The sequence below is a fragment of the Symphalangus syndactylus genome, chromosome 4, assembly GCF_028878055.3.
Source record: "Symphalangus syndactylus isolate Jambi chromosome 4, NHGRI_mSymSyn1-v2.1_pri, whole genome shotgun sequence".
Classification (NCBI taxonomy): domain Eukaryota; kingdom Metazoa; phylum Chordata; class Mammalia; order Primates; family Hylobatidae; genus Symphalangus; species Symphalangus syndactylus.
In genome coordinates this window covers 116462418-116480474 of record NC_072426.2, presented here as the reverse complement: position 1 = coordinate 116480474, position 18057 = coordinate 116462418, and the positions used below count along the sequence as shown (strand labels likewise).

Genomic DNA, 18057 nt, shown 5'->3' with positions numbered 1-18057 from the left:
CATGTTACAGTTCTTAAAGATGGTGTGTCCGGAGTTTGTTCCTTTTGATGTTCAGACGTGTTCAAAGTTTCTTCCTTCTGGTGGGTTCGTGGTCTTGCTGGCTTCAGGAGTGAAGCTGCAGACCTTCGCGGTGAGTGCTACAGCTCTTAAGGTTGCGTGTCTGGAGTTGTTCATTCCTCCCATCCGGAGTTGTTCGTTCCTCTCGGTGGGTTCGTGGTCTCGCTGGCCTCAGGAGTGAAGCTGCAGACCTTTGCAGTGAGTGTTACAGCTCATAAAGGCAGTGTGGACCCAAAGAGTGAGCAGCAGCAAGATTTATTGCAAAGAGCAAAAGAACAAAGCTTCCCCCATGTGGAACGGGACCCCAGTGGGTTGCCGCTGTTGGCTCAGGCAGCCTGCTTTTATTCCCTTATCTGACCCCACTCACATGCTGCTGATTGGTCCATTTTACAGAGAGCTGATTGGCCCATTTTACAGACAGCCAATTGGTCCGTTTTGACAGAGTGCTGATTGGTGCGTTTACAATCCCTGAGCTAGACACAGAGTGCTGATTGGTGCATTTACAATCCTTTAGCTAGACATAAAAGTTCTCCAAGTCCCCACTAGATGAGCCCGACACAGAGTGCTGATTGGTGTATTTATAATCCTTTAGCTAGACTTAGAGGTTCTCCAAGTCCCCACCTGACTCAGGAGACCAGCTGGCTTCGCCTAATGGATCCCGCGCTGGGGCCACGGGCGGAACTGCCCGCCAGTCCCATGCCATGTGCCTGCACTCCTCAGCCCTTGGGTGGTCGATGGGACTGGGGCTGTGGAGCAGAGAGTGGCACCTGTTGGGGAGGTTTGGGCATGCAGGAGCCCACTGTGGGGGGGCTCAGGCATGGCAGGCTGTAGGTCCCGAGCCCTGTCCCGTGGGGAGGCGGCTGAGGCTCAACGAGAATTCAAGCACAGCATGGGTGAGCCGGCAGTGTTGGGGGACCCAACACACCCTCCCCAGCTGCTGGCCCAGGTGCTAAGCCCCTCAGTGCTCTGGCCAGGGCCCACCGAGCCTACGCCCACCCAGAACTCACTCTGGCCCGCGAGCACCAGGCACAGCCCCGGTTCCCACCCATGCCTCTCCCTCCACACCTCCCCGCAAGCAGAGGGAGCCGGCTCCAGCCTTGGCCAGCCCAGAGAGGGGCTCCTACAGTGCAATGGCAGGCTGAAGGGCTCTTCAAGCTTGGCCAGAGTGGACACCAGGGCCAAGAAGGTGCCGAGAGCGAGCAAGAGCTGCTAGCAGGTTGTCACCTCTCAACAGTCCCTTAGAAAGGATGAATTTGGTAATACAGGGTATGGGGGATAGGGTGAGAAGAAGATTTGCTATGCTACTATTGATAGTAGATGCCCTGGATGTTGATAATTAAAAATGAAACATATCAAAGAAAGGCAGTGTAACTGATGATACCTACCTTTTTTTTTTTTTGAAGTAACACCTGTAACCTTCCTATTATTTATTCATTCAGTGCATATTTATTGATGGCCTACTAATTCCCAGACTATGTTCCAGGGGCTAGGGGCACATCAGTGAACAAAATAGGAAAAAATCCCTCATAGAGCTTACATTTTGATTTGTGGGGACAGAAAATGAAGAAAATAAATAGGTAATTAGTTAATATGTTATAAGATGGTAATTATTATGGGGAAAATAATTCATGTTGTGGGTGAAGTTGTAAAGGGAGGATCTCATGAAGAAGAGAGCATTTGAGCAAATTTGTTTTTTAAAAAGGTAAGAGAATACACCATGTAGAAATGTGGGGTAAAAGTGTCCCAGGCAGAGGAGCAAGAGCTTGGTGGGTGCATTGCAGGAGTAGCAAGGAGATGACAAGTGAGGCTGAAATGAAGGGAATGAAGCACAGAGCCATCGATGAGAGCAGAAGGGTAGAAGAGATACAGACCTTGCAGGGGGCTTGTCTGCTGTTTTAAGGACTTTGGGATTTATTCCAAGACAGCTATTGATGCTGCAGAGCCATTGAAGGAATGATGAGATTGATTAGACATTTCTAAAATGGGTGATTCTGACTCTTGGTTGAGAATAAACTGAAGGGAGGGCAAGAGTGAGTGGAGAGATCAATTGAAAATATTCTTTAGTAGTCAAGGCTATAGATGACTGCAGCTTGGCAAATTTATTTTAACTCTCTGAGCCTCAGTTTCCTTACCTTTAAAATTGGACTAATAACAGCATTGACCTCATAGGGCTGTGAGTATTCGGTGTGAGGGTAAGGTGCAGCCATAATGCAAACTGCCTATTATAGTGCCTTTCCTGTGGTGAGCACTCAACAAGGTTTCCCTGCTTTGATATTATCATTGACTCAGGCTTTTGCAGGGGCTGAGATTGCTGCAAGAACAGTATAATAATTAATATGACAGTGTTGTTTTATGTTGGCTGAATTGAGAGTGAAATAACATATTCAGAAGAAAATCTTTTCATGTTGAGTTGGAATTTGTGTGTGTGTGTGTGTGTGTGTGTGTATGAGATACTGGTATTTCATGTGGGAGGGTGTTTAAATTTTATAGTGAGGTCTGATTATACCTAAATTTGAGCATGAGTCGACCCTTCCCTATGGCTGATGGTACAAGAATGTTGGGTGTAGTACAGATGGAAGGGGACAAAACGGAAGCTACAATGGGAAAAAGACAGCTTGGGATTCTTTTGGGGAAAGACTATAGTGTGTTTGTGTCTGACTCGGTAGTTGGTGTGTGTTTCCTAATCCTGTACAACTTTTATTCATGTTTATGGTGAATGAATTTGCAATTGTGATTTATCTTTTCCCCTTGAATTCTACTTTTTGAAGTTTTGTCTCTGTATTTTAAAAGCACCTTTTCTTGCTTCCGTTATATCTAGTGGCTTATCTCAGCAAATATTTGCCCAACTGTCTCTGAAGAATTATTGTAACTCTACTCAAGGACAAAAGTTTCCCAGAAAACAAACAATAATGAACCTGACTAGGTATTATGTTAGGGGCTCCTTCAGAAGTAATGGGCTAGACAATCTCAGAGGTATAATATTTAGAAGACCATGAGTCAATAGAAATTAACTAAGTGTTTAAAATAATAAATATTTTATGTCTAAGACAAATTGGATTTTAAAAGTCATCTAGACTATAGAATTGAAGTAGTAAGACAGTTCACTGTTTGCTATGAGAGTACAAGAGTAATATGAAGATTTCAGGAAAAATGAAATGGGTAGACAGGAAAAGTTGCTCATCAGAGTTAACTCTTCCTGAATAGTAGTTATAGGAATTAATTAATAATTAAGATGACCAAACCAATAGGAACATACACTTAAAGCAATTTTATAGGTATATTTTTAACTTACCACAAATTTAGGAGTTTAAAAATATGATTTTATTTTCCTACAACTGAAATTAATTTCTGCCCTGTCCCATTCTGCCTACTGGCACAAATTTAACCATTGTCACTTTAGGATAAACATAGTCATTTCAAGAACTTCTCAAACCATACAGGATTTTCCCCTTTCCATTCTCCCCAAGAAGGTGTGTGTGTATACATATACTTATACATATACATGTACATATACATATACATATACATATACATATACATATACATATGGTTTATTTGTCCATCCTGGTACCAAAATCACACTGAACTAACTCTAACTCTTCAATCCTCCTCTGATTTGAAACTTTTTGATTGACTTATTTATTTTTATAGTCTTTGTCAATTTTTATTGATGTATAGCATACATATAGAAAAGTGTACTCTCTCTCTATATATAAAATACTTATATATATATAAAATACTTACACACACACACACACACACACACACTGGGAGCTTCCTCCAGTGCTTAGCACCAGAGGGGAAGGGCTTCTACTCCTCAACCATCAACTGTCCTTGGTGGCATCTATTGTCACACCTTCCATCGGCTGATTTAGTTGTTGATATCCATTCTCATGCAAACGCTAAAATCTGACTTTTCTGTTCTTTAAAAACTTTGTAATTCCTCTAGTGATGCAAAGGATGTTACTGACTTAGTATGAAGAATGTCTTGGTATAACAAGGAAATGATGGGGTATGATAGCATGTCTCTAAGAAGACTGGCATCACTTCCATTCTTCCCTGTACATGAATGCTATTTCCTCTGTAAGTGATAGCCTATTTCACACTTCTCCCCTTAAATCTCGGCTGGCTTAGTTGACTCGCTGGACCAAAAGAAAGGGCAATAGTGGTGTTATAAGACTTCCAAGGCTAGATCATAGGAAGTATTGCAGCTTTTGTGTGGATCTCTTGGAATGCTCACTTCTGGAACACTGGGAATACTGAGCTGCTATATAAGGAGTCCAGATACTCTGAGACTGCCATTCTGGAGAGGCCATGGGTGGTTATCCTGATTAACAGCGCAGCTGAACCCAGCCAGCCTTGCAGCTATTCCAGCCAAGGCATTAGACATGTGAGTGAAGCTATCTTGTGACCCCATTCACAAACTGTGTAACATCAAGTTACACCTACTAACACTGTGGAGCATGAAGAATGCTCAGCTGAGCCTGCCCAAATTCCTGGCCCACAAAATCATAAGAGATAATAAATTAGTTGTTTTAAGCCTCTAAACTTTGGGGGCAGTTTGTTATGTAGCAAAAAACACGAGGTGGGCAGCACCTTAATTTATATCTCACATTTTAATTCTACTACCTAGTCAATACAGTCAAGTTGATAATGTAGCAGTGATTTCACATTCTTTTGAGCATTGTGACCCATTGTCAGGGAAGCGATCTTTTCCCCAGAGAACAAAGTTCGCTCTGTAACTCTGTACTTATCATTGTCTGCTGCTTTCATGTGTCACCACTTGCAGACTTTCCAGAAAGCCTTTCTTAGGAAACCTTCACCAGAGTTCTTGAGTTAGTATCCATTCTCTCTGCTTTGCATCCACTCCCTCAGTTTCTCTGTATGTTTTGATTATTTTGCCTAGTATTTTTATCTATTTTCTTCTGTTTGTTTGGGCTCTGAAGTTTCCCAAGTCATGGACTAGTATCATAAATCAAATGACCCTACAAGTGTGTTTCCGATATTGGACACTCTATTCTGTTTCATTGGTTTATTTGCCCATTCTGGTGCCAAAATCACACGGAACTAACTCTAACTCTTCAATCCTCTTCTGATTTGAAACTTTTTGATTAACCTACTTATTTGTATAGTATTTGTCAATTTTTACTGACATATAGAATACATCTAGAAAAGTGCACAAATCTTAAATGTATGGCTCCATAAATTTTCAAAATAAACGCACTTTTGTAACTACCATACAGATTAAAAATAGAATATTTAATAGTATGTAGAAAACTTTCTTTTGCCACGCTTCCGCTCAGTACCCCACTGTATTTAGCATTTTAACTTTTATAACCAGAAATCAGTTTTGACTACTCTGAACCTTATGTAAATAAACTCATGCAGTATGTATTCTTTTATGTTAGGATTCTTCCATTGATCTTTCTGTTTGTGATATTTGTCTGTGTTGTACCTGTGGTAATTATTCATTTATTTTAATTTGTATAGTATCCCATTGCATGAATATATTACAATTATTAATCCATACCATTATTAACAAACATTCAAATCTTTACAGGCCTTGACTATTAAGTATAGCCAAATATGAATATTCAAGAATATAAATAATCTAGTACATGACATTTGTACACATTTTTGTCTGATATGTATTTTGATGTAGAATTGAAAGACCATAGGATATGTGTACATTCATCTTTGGTAGACACGCTAAAGCCATTTTCAATTTTCAGAAGAAGTTGTGCCAATTTACGTACTTACCACCAGAGTACGAGAGTTTTTGTTGTATCATAGTCTGACCACTGTTTGGTTTAGTTTTTTGTTTTTTTTTTTTTAACTGTTAGCTACTCTGGTGTATTTGTAGTGATTTTTAAATTTTGACTTTAACATTTATTTTACTGAAAGAATAATGATGCTAAACACCTATTCATATGTTTATAACCATTTGATATCCTTTCTGTGAAGTACCTGTTTAAATCTTTTTTCCATTAAAAATTGAGTTGTCTATATGTTTTTTATTGATTTATAGGCGTTCCTTATATATTACAGAGTGGAGTTCATTCTTTGGATATATGGTTGCAAATCTACTCTCACACTTTACAGTTTGCTTTTTTACTCTCTTGATGGTAATTTTGGTGAGCAGAAGCTCTTAATTTTAATGGAGTTAATTTATCAATCTTTTTCTTTATAGTTAGTGCTTTTACGCATCCTATCTAAAAAATCTTTGCCTAGAGTAAAGTCATTGTGTTAGTTTTCTATTATTGTTAGATAAACTCAGCAGCCTAAATAATATGATCTCACTGTCTCTATGTGTCAGAGTCTGAGGATGAATTAGCTGCACAGGGCTTCATAAGGCTGAAATTAAGGTGTTGGCTGGGCCGTATTCTCATCTGGAGACTTGACTGTGAAGAATCTACTTCTAAGTTAATTCAGGTTTTGGCAGAATTAATTTTTCTGTGACTGTACGAATGAGGGCTGTGGATTTTTGCTGGCTTTTGGCTGGTGGCTAACCTCAGGTGATGGAGGCCACTTGTAATTCTGGAGGCAGCTTGCACTTCTTCATCACGGAGGCTTCTTCAACCAATCTTCTTACTTCATCAAGTCAAAAAGGAAAGTCCCTTTTTTGAGAAGACTCCAGTCCTTCTTTTAAAGACCTTCACTTGAGTAAATCAGACCATATGGGATAATATCTCTTTTGATAACTCCAAGTTAGTTATTATTTGAGGCTTTAATTACATTTGAAATTTCTTCACCTTTGCCGTGTTCTGTTAGTTAGAAGCAAGTCAAGCAAAGGGGATGGGACTATATATGATGTGAACACGAGGAAACAGGAATTGAGGGGGCCCTGTAAGGGTCATGTCCACAGTCTGGAAGATTTTTTAAATGTTTTAGAAGTTTTACTGTTTTACATTTCACATTTCACATTCAGTCTTAAAATATATTTGGAGTTGATTTTTATGTGAGGTAAGAATTAAGACTCATTTTTATATCATGTGGATTAACAAAAGACTCAGTAAAATTTTTATGTCATACATCAAGTAAATATTTATGTTTGCTTTTTTTCCGGATACTGGTTTTTGTTCATTGGTCTGTTTATATCTCCTGCATGAAAACCATGATTTCTTATTACTGAGGTTTATAATATGTCTTGATATCTGGGTTGTGTAAACACTCCAAATTTATTCTTTAAGTTGTCTTAACTATTCTTTGTTTTTAGGATTTCCACATAAATCATAGAATAAGCATATCAAGTTCTATAAAAATTTCTTGTGAATTTTTTTGGTATTCCATTAAATTTACAGATTGATCTGAAAGGAATTGTTAACTTTCAAAATTGAGCCTTTCAATTCTTGGAAGCATTCTCTCTCTCTCTCCCCCCCCATCTTTTAAAATTTATCTTAGTAATGTTTTATCGTTTTCTGTATAGAAGTCTTACTTATTTTTCATTAGGTTTATTTCTCTAGGAAGTGAACCAGTGGTTCTCAATGAGATTGGAGGTTTTCATTGCTCTCAGAAGAGCACGTGTTTGAAGCATGAGGTAGTATTGAAAAAAAACACAGCTTTGCTAAATTCTTTAGTCAGAACCTTAAAATATAATCTCATTAATATAAATTGTGAATGCTCAGAAAGCTAGAGACTCCAATATTCACATATATGCAGACTCAATTCCAAACCAAATCTAATAGCAGTGACACTGACAATAAGATATATATTCCTATGTATTTTATTTTTAATTCTGTTTATGTGGTGAATTACATTTACTGATTTGCATTTGTTGAACCAACCTTGCATCCCCAGAATGAAGCCTAATTTATTGTGGGGAATTAACTGATGGATATGCTGTTGGATTTGATTTGCTAGTATTTTGCTGTGGATTTTTGTGTCTATGTTCATCAGGTATATTGGCTGGTAGTTTGTGTGTGTGTGTGTGTGTGTGTGTGTGTGTCTTTGCCAGATTTTGTTATCGATATGATGCTGGCTTCATGGGATGAGTTAGTGGGGCATCCCTTCTAGATATTTTTTGGAATAGTGTTGGTAAGATTGGTACCATCTCTTCTTTGCAAGTCTGGTAGATTTTGGCTGTGAATTTATCTGTTCCAGGGCTTTATTTGGTTGGTAGTTTGTTTTATTAGTGACTTAATTTTGAAACTTTTTACTGGTCCATGCAGGGTTTCAATTTCTTCCTAATTCAGTCTTGCGAGGTTGTGTGTTTCCAAGAATTTAGCCGTTTTCTCTAGATTATCTAGTTTGTGTGCAAAGGGGTATCATTAATAGTCTCTGAGGATTTTCTGCATTTCTGTGGGATCAGTTGTAATGCTACCTTTGTCATTTCTAATTATGCTTATTTGGATATTCTCTCTCTTTTTCTTTGTTAATCTAGCTATCCTGTTCACCCTTTCAAAGGATACAACTTTTCATTTTATTGATTATTTACATGAAGTTTTGATCTCAATTTCATTTAGGTCTGCTTTGATTTTAGTTATTTCTTTTCGTCTGCTAGCTTTTGGGTTAGTTTGTTCTTGTTTTTCTAGTTCCTCTAGTTGAGATGTTAGATTGTTAATTTGAGATCTTTCTAACTTTTTGATGTGTTTAGCACTGTAAACTTTCCTCTTAACACTGTTTTTGCTGCATCCCAGAGATTTTGGTATATTCTGTCTCTTCTTTCATTTATTTTAAAGAGTATTTGATTTCTGCCTTAATTTTGTTTACCCGACAGTCATTCAGGAGCAAGTTGTTTGGTTTTCATGTAATTGCGTGATTTTGCGAGAACTTCTTGGTATTAATTTCTATTTTTATTCCACAAGGTCTGAGAATATGCTTGTTATGATTTCTATTTTTTAAATTTATTGAGACTTGCTTTATGGCTGAGCATGTGATTGATCTTAGAGTATATTTAATGTGCAGATGAGAAGAGCTTACATTCTGTAGTTGATGGGTGGAGTGTCCTGTAGATAGATGTCTATTAGGTCCAATTGGTCAAGTTTCAAATTTAAGTTCAGAATTTCTGTGTTAGTTTTCTGCCTGGATGATCTGTCTAATGCTGTCAGTGGGGTGTTGAAGCTTCCCACTACTGTTGTGTGGTATTCTAAGTCTTTCCATAGGTCTACAAGTACTTGTTTTATGAATCTTGTTGCTCCAATGTTGAATACATGTATATTTAGGATAGTTAAGTCTTATTGTTGGACTGAACCCTCTATCATTATGCGGTGACCTTCTTTTTCTTTTTTTGTTGTTGTTGGTTTAAAGTCTGATTTACATGATGTAAGAATAATGACACTCGCCCTTTTTTCTTTCCTTTTTTTGTGATAGATCTTTTTCCATCCCTTTACTTTGGGCTTATGGGTTTATTACATTTGAGATGGGTCTGTTGAAGATAGCAGAAGGTTGGGTCTTATTTTCTTAATCGAACTTGCCACTGTGCCTTTTAAGTGGGATGTTTAGTTCTTTCACTTTCAAGATTAATATTAATTTGTGAGGTTTTGATCCTTCCATGCTATTGCTAGCTGGTTGCTTTGTAGTCTTGATTGTATAGTTTCTTTATAGGGTCTGTGGGCTATGTTCTTTGTTTTTTTTTTTTCTTTTTGGAGATGGAGTCTCACTCTGTCGCCCAGGCTGGAGTGCAGTGGTGCGATCTTGGCTCACTGCAACCTCCACCTCCCAGGTTCAAGCAATTCTTCTGCCTCAGCCTCCCGAGTAGCTGCTATTACAGGTGCCCACCACCACATTCAGCTAGTTTTTTGTATTTTTAGTAGAGACTGGGTTTCGCCATGTTAGCCAGGCTGGTCTTGAACTCCTGACCTCAGGTGATCCACTTGTGTCATCCTCCAAAAATGTTGGAATTATAGGCGTGAGCCACTATGCCTGGCCAGCTATGTTCTTTTGTGTGTTTTTGTGGTAGCAGGTATTGTTCTTTCATTTCCATTGTTTGGAATTCCCTGAAGGATTTCTTGTAAGGCTGGTCTAGTGGTAATGAATTCCCTTAATGATTGCTTATCTGAAAAATGTTTTATTTCTCTTTCACTTATGAAGCTTAGTTTGTTGGGACATTAAATTCTTAGTTAGAGTTTCTTTTTTTGTAAGAATGCTAAAAATAAGCCCTCAATGCTTTCTGGCTTGTAGAGTCTCTACCAAGAAGTCCGCTGTTTAACTGAGGTGGTTTTTCTTTCTTTGTTATTACTTTTTAAAGTGATCTGGCCCTTTTCTCTAGCCGCCTTTAGGAATTTTTCTTTTATATTGACGTTGGAAAATCTGATGACTATTTGTCTTGGAGAAGGTCATCTTGTATAGTATCTTGTAGAAGTTCTCTGAATTTCTTGAATTTACATGTAAACCTCTAGTAATATTGGGGAAATTTTTGTGGATTAAATCCTCAGATACGTTTTCCAAGTTGGTTACTCTCTCTCTCTCTCTTTCTCTCTCAGAATACTAATGAGATGTAGGTTTGGTCCCTCTACATAATTCCATATTTCTCACAGATTTGTTCATTTTGAAGATTCTTTTTTCTTTACCTTTGTCTAACTGGATTGATTTGGAGGTCTGGTCTTTGAGCTCTGAAATCCTTTTTTCAGCTTGGCCTAGCTTGTTGTTAAGGCTTCCAAATATATTTTGAAATTCCTGTAATGAAATTTTCAATTCCAGAAGTTCAGTTTGGTTCTTATGTTGTATTTCAGCTGTTGGATTGTTTTCCCGGCTTCCTTGGATTGTATTTCAACTTTCTCTTGAATCCCACTGAGCTTTCTTGCCATTTAGATTCTGAATTCCATGTCTGTCATTGCAGATATTTCAATCTGTTTAGGACCCATTGCTGGAGAGCTAGTGTAATCCTTTGGAGGTAAAGAAACACTCTGACTTTTTGAATTGCTGGAGTTCTTGTGCTGATTCTTTCTTATCTGAAGGGGCTGATTTTCCTTTTTATTTTTGAAATTGCTGTCATTTGGAGAGAGATTTTTGTTTTTATATTCTTTTTATTTCCTCCTTCAGGGTTTGGCTGTGGTGTATGTTGTGTATAGTTGATAGGCAAATTTTCTGGGTGCTTTCAGAGGGCCAAGGCTCTGTTCAGGTCTCCTATCTTTGGATAGTTTCCTGCATTGCATTTCACAGGAATTGCAGGTTGAAGGAATTTACCTTTGTTTGGTGGTAGAATTCAGACTGTGATCCAGTAGATGGGCCAGCGACAGGCTTTTACTCAGGCATGCACCTCTTTTCTATTTCAGTGTGTTTGCAACAGTGCTGTGCACAGAGCAGAGGAGGGTGGGGGCAGTGACTTCCTCACCAAGTCTGTTCCTGGGTCTTGGGGTATCTCCTTTCAAATACTGGCTCTGCATCATCCACATTTCTTAAGTGGACTGCACCCCCTTTTCCCTTAGGTGTGATCTAAGTCTAAGGTTAGGTCACCAGGAGACCTGAAGTACTCTGGGGACCTGCTGGGCCTCTGAGCTCCACAGAGTCAGAGTGGGTTGTGGGGTTTGTCTGTTGTTGGTCTGGTGATGCAGTGGGTCAGCAGGGAGGATCCCCAGGCAGGGTGTTTGCGCTGCAGGTGTGCAGCTGTGTGGTGCCCATGGCTTAAAGTTTTTAGCCCAGCAGATGACTGTGGTCCCTACATGGCTCACACTCCCCTGACCAGGTCTTCTTCCGTTATCTGTCCCTGGAGCAGGCTTGACCAGGTAAACTTGTCCAAAGCATTCTCTGTCCATATTGTTGGACTGCTCCAGGTGTTCCAGGCCTTGGGGATCCCTGGGGCAGAAGCTGCAGCTGGCTAAGCAGCTATACCCTTCCTGGACCAGGCTTATTAAGGGAAGAATGCTCAGCTCCTGTGTCAGCACATGAAACTGACCCACACTCTTCTCAGTGTTCTCAGAGTGGTGGCTCCTCCTCCACTCAAGTTCAGAGCACACATCTCAGCTTGAGACCCCTGTGTGGTGTGTTTGAATCCTGAGGTGTTGGGACTGGGCATGTGGTTTTGTCCTCTGGCCCCTCAGGGTTGAGTGCTGGATGTGCTGGGGGGCCAAATTTCTTCCAGATTTGCTAGTCAAACACTCAGCCAGGACAGTGGAGGTTTTGCTGTGGGCACTCCTGCAGGAGTGACGAGGTAGGCAATCTTGGTTGAGGGGCCAGTGGACAAGGGAGTGCATGGATCAGATGTGCCCTGGTCCTGTGGGACAGGCAGCCTTGTTATCTCCCAGCCTGGCAGTAGCAGGGGCAGCAGACACCAGACCAATATAGAAAGCCCTGGGGGATAGGCTCCTACGGTTGCATTTTATTGCAGGGGCTCTGCGCACCATGAAACCTTCTCAGTTCTGCACGGGTTTGAGCTTTGACTCTGCCTGATCTCTGAGCAGTTCCCCCTTCCAATTCAAATGTCTGTGGGGATCATGGGATCTCTTGTAGCTAGCATCCCAGAGGTCCATGGTGGGAGTGTGGTGCTGTGGAGTTCCTTCACTCACTCCTTCCTTAGGATCTGTTTAGGACCAGGAGCTGGTCCTGGTGCTCAGCGGCTCCATGCAACCTTCCCAGCTTCCTCTCTCTTAAATTGCAGTGTCTGCATTGTCTGTCTATTGACTTTCAGTGTTTTCTCTCAAAAGATCTGCTTAAGTGTGATGGTTTACTCCATATTTTGGTGGTGAGGTGGTTCCCAGCTGCATCTAGTCTACCATCTTAGTTTCTCCTCAAACTTTTTTGTAAAGGGCAAGCTAGTAAATATTTTAGGCTTTCTTGGCCATAAAGGAAATTTTATTGCAAGTCCTTTTGTAGCATGAAAATAATCATCAACAATATTTAAAATGAACAGGCATAGCTATGTTTCAATAAAACTGTACTCACAAAACAGGTACGGGCTGGATTTGACCCAAGGGCTATAGTTTGCTAGCCTCTTCTTCTTAGTCATTGTTTAGAAAATACTGAAATCTGATTGCAGTCCATCTAATTATAGGTATAGAGTGACTAATTGGTAAACTTTCCAAGCCACTGCAACTAGGGAGTATGCTTAATGTCATTCCAAAAGTATAAACATATCCACGTCTCTGCTCAGTTGTGCGATCTGATCCCTGACCTATAGTGTTTGCAGTCTACTGTAAAGGGGAAAGAATCTGGGTCAGAACAGAGGTCTTTCCTTTTTTTTTGTATTTTTAAATTTATATATCATAGTTGTACATCTTTTGGGTGCATGTGATATTTTGATACATACAACGCATAATGATCAAATTAGAGTAATTGAGATATTCATCACCTCAAATATCTATCTTTTCTTTGTGTTTAGAACATTGCAATTCTAGAACAGAGGTATTTCCTGGCCATATTCCACCAAGGATTTTCACTGATTTTTTAATGAAGAGGGAAAGGAAAAGGAGATACCTAATATATATACAAATTCACATGTAAATGAATATTAGCACATATACTTGTGCTTGAATTAATATACAATAAAAATTCCCCTACATATTACATATACTTTTATTTCATTTGTGTAAACTTTTCTAGAGCTAGTTCTTCTCTTTGAGTATAAATCTATAATGTACTTATATGTAATTTGACTTATTTGAGAATATAGACACTATTAATCAGTATAAATAATTTGAATTATAGGAATTTTGCTACACAATTTTTGGTGTGCAGTGTTTTAGTGTAAATACATCCAGAGATACAAAGTTCTGAACTCAGAAGCTATTTATGGGAGGATGGGTGCGGTGCCTCACACCTGTAATTCCAGCACTCTGGGAGGCCGAGGGAAGCAGATCACCTGAGGTCAAGAGCTCCAGACCAGCCTGGCCAACATGGTGAAACCCTATCTCTACTAAAATTACAAAAATTAGGTGGGCATGGTGGTGCATGCCTGTAATCCCAGCTACTTGGGAGGCTGGGGCAGGAGAATTGCTTGAACCCAGGAAGTGGAGGTTACATTGAGCCAAGATCACGCCACTGCACTCCAGCCTGGGTGACAGAATGAAGCTCTGTCTCAAAAAAAAAAAAAAATAATCATTTAAAACAGTATATATGTTTTAATTACAGATCATAAAAGATGAGTAATAGTGGTAGAGAAAATACTCCCTGAAGCTCAGATACACCCTTGGTAAATAGGATGCAAATTTGAATATCTGGAATACATATTAAGATAAATAGATAGGCTATTATTTCCTAAGAATTTCTAAAATTTTGGCTCTCATTTTTGTCCAAGGAAACACATGGTGCAGCCTATATATGGTCTGGGTTTATTTGGTGAGCTAAGAAATCAGGGGGGCAATTTGTAATTTCTATTTTGGGGACTCATTATTTTAACTTAAGCACCTTCCTTGACATACTGATAAGAATTTTGCAAAACATGGGCCATTAATAACTACCATGGAAAAGAGGATTTGTAATCAAATCAATGTATCATTCTTTTGATACTATTTCCTTCAGTTTGGGACTCACCATGTTCATGAATATAGGGGTTTCAAGAAGTCTGGAAGTTAAGAAATACTTTCATGCTTAGCCAAGGTTTCTTTCAAACTTTTTGGATGATGAAGTAGATTTTTTTTCCCCTACAGAATAGAATACTTATATACTGAAGTGCTGGTGTTGCAAGGAAGAAAAAAACCCTTGGGAAACAGATTTTTTTTGTTGTTTGTTTTGTTTTGTTTTTTGAGATGGAGTTTTGCTCTGTCCCCCAGGCTGGAGTGCAGTGGCTTGATCTTGGCTCACTGCAACCTCTGCCTCCTAGGTTCAAGTGATTCCTCCTGCCTCAGCTTCCCGAGTAGCTGGGACTACAGGTGCCTGCCATGACCCCATCTAATTTTTGTACTTTTAGTAGAGACAGGGTTTCACCATGTTGGCCAGGCTGGTCTCGAACTCCTGACTTCAAGTGATCTGCCCACCTCGGCCTCCCAAAGTGCTGGGATAACAGGCGTGAGCCACCATGCCTGGCCGGAAGCAGCTGTTTTAATCCATAATTTATTGTCCTGTTGTTTTTCAGAACTTCCTTTTCTTGTTTCTGACATTTCCAATCAAGATAGCTGTATTTTTTTTCTATAATTTCTAATAGATTTCTGGAATTGGTTGTCTTTCTGAATAACTTGGAGAGATAAATTTATTCTTCTCTATATGTTTACTCTTCCTTAGTTGAAAACATTATAGAAAAGTCATATTTTGTGTTTTTATCAGCAATATTAAAAAGTGTTTTGACAGATAAATTTATTCCAATAAGTATATTGATTAGTAGTGACTTAGTTGAGTACTTACAGTACTTTTTATGTCTATGGTTTTAAAATTTATACAAATAATCTGTGGTAATATTCTCATTACTAAAAAATAAAATAACTAAGACATTTTTAGAATAAATATAAATTTTCCACTCACTAAAGATAATCTCTGTTATCAGTTTGCATTCTTTGGGGCCTTATAAAATGCATTTAAAATATTTGCTTTATGGCTTTTGAGTTTTATGATGTATGTAGAAATGTTTCCCTCTTCCTATGGGTTTTAAATAAAATAATCATATACTTTGCCCTTAAGCAAGGTTATCAGAAAGTCTGGAAACACAAGTAAATATGCATAATAAATGGATTATTGATATTGTATTATAATGGATATGTTTCATGACATTGCATGCTATGTTCAATGTGTTGTCACTCTTTAGTGCCACGTAGTTCAATGCATTACAAAGTTGCAACTAATGTGTTTCATTGACATTATATTTCCATCAGTCCCTGAACATGCATGTGTGATGTGCTGATTTGTGTCTCTGATTTTCCTGAATAAACCTATCCCTTTGGCATATCTCAGAAGATATTATCAAAGCAGTTCAGTTTATCTATCATTTGTCTATCTCCAAGCTTTATGACTATGTTGTACTTTGGTAGAAAAACTTTTTAAGACATTTTTTTCTGTAATCCACCTACAATTCAATTTTGTACATAGTGTGAAGATAGAATCTGCATTTACTTTTTTTTTTTTCCAAATGGTCAGTTGTTTTCATACATTTTATGGAGCATTCCACATAGAATCTATTTACAGGTAGAAGATAAAGGTTTATTAATCATCCACAAAGAGAAGAAAGTTGAAGATGTGAAGGCAGATGAGATCTTGGGGAAGAGAGTAGATATAGAGAAGGACCAAACATGTATCTTGAACCTTAGGACATATTTGTCTTTAGAGAAAGGGAGCAAGAAAAGGAGTCATGCATGAAGTAGACAGAAAATTCAGGGAAGTTTCAAGATGAGGTCAGGGCAGCAGCAACTAGTGGAGAAGAAAGAATTTGTTGTGAAATGGGTAAAACAAAACATTTGATACATCCCTTATGCAGTTAATTGAATTCCGTGGTACACTGTGGTATAACTGGATTTTAGATTATCTACAATGTATTCCGTTGTTTCTGTCCGTGGACACAGATAATTTTGAGTTAACTGTAGACATCGTCTGTCTCTGGGTAATAAAAGTCAAATTTTCTAAACAACAGATTTTAAAATGTTATTTTATTAAATTTTTATTTTTATGATGCAGTCAAAAATATTTTCAATGAAAACCAAGTGAACATACTATGATACAATGTCTATAAAAGGGCTTTCAATCTAAACAGTCTATAAACATAAAAGACGTGATGTGTATATGTAACTCAGTTAAAGTATGGGGCATACTTGGCCAGGCCTCTTAGTATCACCATGTTTGTCAGCACCACAATATGCGATACAACGCATTTTAAGCTTGCTAATTCTATGTTTTTGTAAGCTAGTATTTCTATCATCTCTTTGTGCCTCACTTTTTCCCACTTCTGTCTTCAAAAATAGATTGAGAGAGGTAGTGAATGTATCCAGGTTTAGTTTGGACATACCATTTGATCAGCCTGTAGCCATGCCTCAAAGGTGATTATCACTGTATAAATACATAGCAACACAGCACCACACTAGCCTTTACCAGCTGCCCTGGAAAGCAGCCAGTGTGCAAACAGTGCCGTGTGTGCCTCTTTGCCTGGTTGCACACTGGCTGAGGATGGATGCTCAGGACTCTGGAGCAGCTGCTTGGTGATAAGATGGGTGAAAAAACCTCCACAGAGGCATTCACCGAGAAGCCCATCCGGAAATGTTGACATGACACCCAGGGGCTGCCATTAGTGATGAATGAGGGGTGTTGTCAGTGAGCTGACATGGCACATGGCATGTGACAGGGTGGCTCATTTTGATTCAAGGTATTGAGCAGCCTGTGAGGCTAGGAAAATCAGCCACAGTGACAGGCCCTGCCTTGGTATGTGCAGTCAGAAAGCTGGGTTTGACCAGTGAAACTGTGTTTGGAGCTGGTTGCAGTTTCTTTAAAAGCTACATCCATAAATGTGGAAAGTAGCATTGCCAGCATCATTAACATCATATGTGAAAGAAAATGATTCACATCCATAAATCATACTAATGAATGCCAGTTAATAGTGATGTGCTGGATGCTGTGTTCCATAAAAGTCTTTCAGTCATTCTCTATCTGCTTACCCTGATTTATTTTCCTCATTGCTTCATTTTTGCCAGATATTTTATTATATGTGTTTATTTTGTTATAGGTTATTTCCTTCCAATCGCATCCCAAATGGAGGTTGCAGCAGGGTAGAGTCTTTGGACAATCTTGTTTCCTGCTGCATCCCCAGTGTCAAGAATGCTGCTTGAACATAGAAAGTCCTCAATATATATTTGCTGAAATAAAAGTAAAAATTCAGTCTGGTAAGTTTCTAGTGATCTCTTAGAATATTAGAGAGGTTCAAAACATCAATTTAGAATAAGAAATGTGTTCATTTAATGAAATGTTTTTCTTCGAAGAGATTCCTAAATAGCTGAGTTTTATAGTATTCAAAATGTGTAATGCTGTGTTTTTTTTTTTGTAAATAGCTGTTTCTGACGGATTTATTAGTTAGCATTACAAATTTTGCCAGTCAACTAATTGTTTTTCATGCACATTGCCAAATAACAGGTTTTGACTAGATTTTCCTTTTCCCCTTTCCATTCCTCCCATCTTGCCCTGAAGAGAATGCTGTCACAACACAAAAACTTTATT

The 18057-nt window shown here is 38.7% G+C and overlaps 1 long non-coding RNA gene across 1 annotated transcript in view; it reads left to right on the top strand.

Annotated features, from left to right (window-relative positions):
• Positions 1-17721, top strand: part of LOC134736383 (uncharacterized) — a 250849-nt gene extending 233128 nt beyond the window's left edge. Inside the window, exon 4 of the long non-coding RNA XR_010120386.1 lies at positions 17570-17721. This is a non-coding gene — a long non-coding RNA (uncharacterized lncRNA). The remainder of the gene's footprint in view (positions 1-17569) is intronic.
• The last annotated feature ends 336 nt before the right edge of the window (positions 17722-18057 follow it).